Below are 3,895 nucleotides of genomic sequence, written 5' to 3' on the forward strand. Positions count from 1 at the left end.
ATATATATATATATATATACGACTGGCTTCTTTCAGTTTCCGTCTACCAAATCCACTCACAAGGCTTTGGTCGGCCCGAGGCTATAGTAGAAGACACTTGCCCAATGTGCTACGCAGTGGGAATGAACCCGGAACCATGTGGTTGGTAGGCAAGCTACTTACCACACAGCCACTCCTGTGCCTATACATATATTCAAATTGAACTCTTTCCATTTACTTATTTCTTACAGTCATTGGTCAAAACTCAAAATATCTTTTTCATTTGTTCCAGAGAATTTTATATGAGTAACAACGTCCATCCGACGAATTTATATATGCTGTGTACGATACATGCAGTTTCGTCACCTGATCCTGCACGTCGCATTTCAGATGTGCCGTGAAAGATGTCTTCGAAACTACAGCGCGTGAGTCAGGATCTACCTTGAGGAAAACCACGCCGTCAGTACTGCTTCGCTGATCTTTTCTTGTGGAGCTATCGAAAACGAGGAAGAGCCGATGATGACCATTGCTTCAGTCACCAACGGAATCCGTGAAAGCAGACATTAATCTTAATGCGCTTGTGTAGCTATATTTTTCAGTATGTTTGTATGGGTGTAAATATGTCTGTGTGTGTTTCGGTTTGTGCGAATGTGTGCATATGTATGTATATGTATATGTGTGTAGGTATATGTATATATATATATATGTATCTATATATGAGTGTGCATGTGTGTTTTTTTCCCCGTTCAACTATCAAATATGAACATATATATATGTATGTATGTGTACGTGCGTGCGTGCGTGTGTGTGTGATTGTGTGTGTATGTGTGTGTGCGCGCGTGCGTGTGTTTGATTTTGTGTGTATGTGTGCGTGCGTGTGTGTGTGTCTGTGTGTGTGTGTGCTTCTATAAAATTTCAAATATCTTATAATATATGGAGAACAAGCCATCTACAAAACTCTCACCTCAAATACAAGGCAATACCACCGGAGATTGTGCTAGAGACGTTTTATCCCATAAACCTTCATACTTAAGTTGTACTAAATCCTCTTCATCGCTTCTTCTTTGACTACTTAACGTTTATTGACCAAAAAATAACCTTTTGATATGTTCTTTCCAAAACGTTATTGAATGTTATCGACATAATTTTAATCGCTTATTTTCACTTTGAACTTTCATCTGTTTACTGTACGTAAATAATCCTTTACCAGTTAACTGTAGACAATATCGATATGAGATTCGTTTGGCCCTTCCTTTTTTATTTCTCGCCAGGAACAAGGGTGTTTTATGTATTCAGTCTCTGTGTTTTCCCATTTCTGTATCTCTCATTCTCTTCCTTTATTTATTTATTTATTCATTTATTTATTTATTTCATTCCTCGGGATGGAACTTAATTACCATTGAAAAAGGTGAAGGGTAGGGAACAAAGGAAAATAACACTAATTGCGGAAGAGGAAAACGGAAGGAAGTAAATAAATGCTACAACAGCAATATTAATGAGAATTAATGAGAAGTAAAATATAAACATTTGACGTAGCCCTGGTGGTCAGCTATCATAGGGGAAACTTCGAGATTAATTTAAGCTCAGACAGTTTGAAATTTAAATGAAAGAGTAAAGATGGAGGTGTACAGAGTACAAATATTTAATGTTTTTCCTATGCATTATAAATATCTCGAAATACAGACATTCTTTATACGCAAATAAACGTATCAAGATGATTGTCATCATTATTGTCTACGAATAACCGTTGGTCGCTAGTTTTTGGTGATGCATAGTTCTCAGATAACCTTACTTCGCATCAAATATTGATTCCATCCAAGCCGGGTAGAATTTCTGATTAAGAAATATATTCAAATAACTACATTAGTAAAGAAATGATAATTGGCAAAGAAAAAAACGAAAAAAATTCCCGCTAACGTTAATAGATCCGAATCTTAACTTTTTTCACGCCTGGTAGACGTAACAGACACGACGAAGCTAATAAGATAAATTAATGTAGACGCTATTCTTCAGAATTAGTTTCCGATAAATGTTGTAAAACTATTATTCATTAACACAATCAAGCATTGGCAAGATAGAATCAGAAACATTACATATATGTATGCATGTATATATACACACACACACGCACACACACACACACACACACACACACATATATATATATATATATATATATATATATATATATATATATATATATATATATATATATATATATATATATATATATATATATTACAAGAAACTTTCAATCTTTCTCTTATATGTAAATTATATTTGTATATACATGCACACATACATACGTACGTACGTATATGCATACATGCATACATACATCCATCCATGCATACATACATACATATATGTATACATACATATATATATATGTATACATATATATATATTTACATATATATACATATATACATATGTATACATACATATATATATATATATATATATATATATACATACATACATACATACATACATACATACATACATACATACATACATACATACATACGTTTCATACACAAACATATATGTCTTTGAATTTATATAGTTGTAAATATAAGTGTATATGCGTTACACTGAGAAGCGGTGTACGGTACCAGAATTTTAGGTACAAGTCGATTATATAGCAAATTACTTTAAATCGTTGTTAGAGTATCCGCCGCATAATTGGAGTCTAGACAGACGCACTTGTAATGGTATCGAGTCGAAAAAGTTTTCATAATGAAGTCAAACCAAATAGTGATGGCTTGAAGCCATTTTATACGTATGTTTCAGATATGCGTAACATACAATAGAAAATACATCTATTGTTGTTTGTTCCTACTCGAGCCATGCCTGTCCAATAAGGGCCGGTTTCCTGGTTTCATTGGCGTATAGGTTCCTCACCTGGACGGGACGCCGGTCCGTCGCAGGTGAGCTGCTAGATGTAGGAGGAGAGAGTGAGATAAAGTTGTGGCGAAAGAATCAGCAGAAGTTCATTACCTTCTGCCGGAGCTGCATGGAGCTTAGGTGTTTCGCTCATAAACACATACATCGTTCAGGTCTGAGATTCGAACTCGCGATCCCTCGACCGCGAGTCCACTGTTCTAACCACTAGTCCATGTGTTTCCACAATGCATCTATTATATAACATTTTTCTCAATCAAAACGAGGAAGATCTTACGTAATCGATGCAATCTTATAAATTATACAGACCTGAGACGTAGAAATTAAATGATGGCACAATATCACTATTTGATTTCATTTCATTATTACTACTACTTGTATGTATGTGTGTGTATGGTGGGGTGCGCTTGTGTGAATGTATGTAGGCGCACGTGTGTATATATATTTATAATACCTGTTGGTAGATGCGTCTGCGTGTGTGTGTGAATGTATATATACACACATCAAATTTGAGAACTGTAATAGTAAGTATAGGAAACAATATCATTGAATATACAATTTGAATATACAACTGTGAATGTAGAGAATTCTGTTGAATATATTTATTTTTACTGAAAATGATTTTGTTGTGCTTCTTTTACTTAAGCACTAAACTTGTTTTAAAAAATCTTTTTATCAAGAAATATTTTGATAGCAGGAGATGAGATAATGTGAGGTGTGTGTATGTATATACATACATACATACATACATATATACATACAGGCTGTAGTCTTTCCTACATACATATATACATACATGCTGTAGTCTTCCTAATAAAGAGGTTATATGCCTCCGGCCAGCAGACATCTCAGGTCGCCTATTGTGCTAAGAGCAATAATAGACGAGAAACCAATGGTAACTTCCTGACCAGCTATAACCAATAACGGCTTTAAACATATATATAAATGAATGTGTGTGTGTGTGTGTGTGTGTGTGTGTGTGTGTGTGTGTGTGTGTGTGTGTGTGTGT

Source organism: Octopus bimaculoides, chromosome 9 (assembly GCF_001194135.2).
Source record: "Octopus bimaculoides isolate UCB-OBI-ISO-001 chromosome 9, ASM119413v2, whole genome shotgun sequence".
Lineage (NCBI taxonomy): Eukaryota > Metazoa > Mollusca > Cephalopoda > Octopoda > Octopodidae > Octopus > Octopus bimaculoides.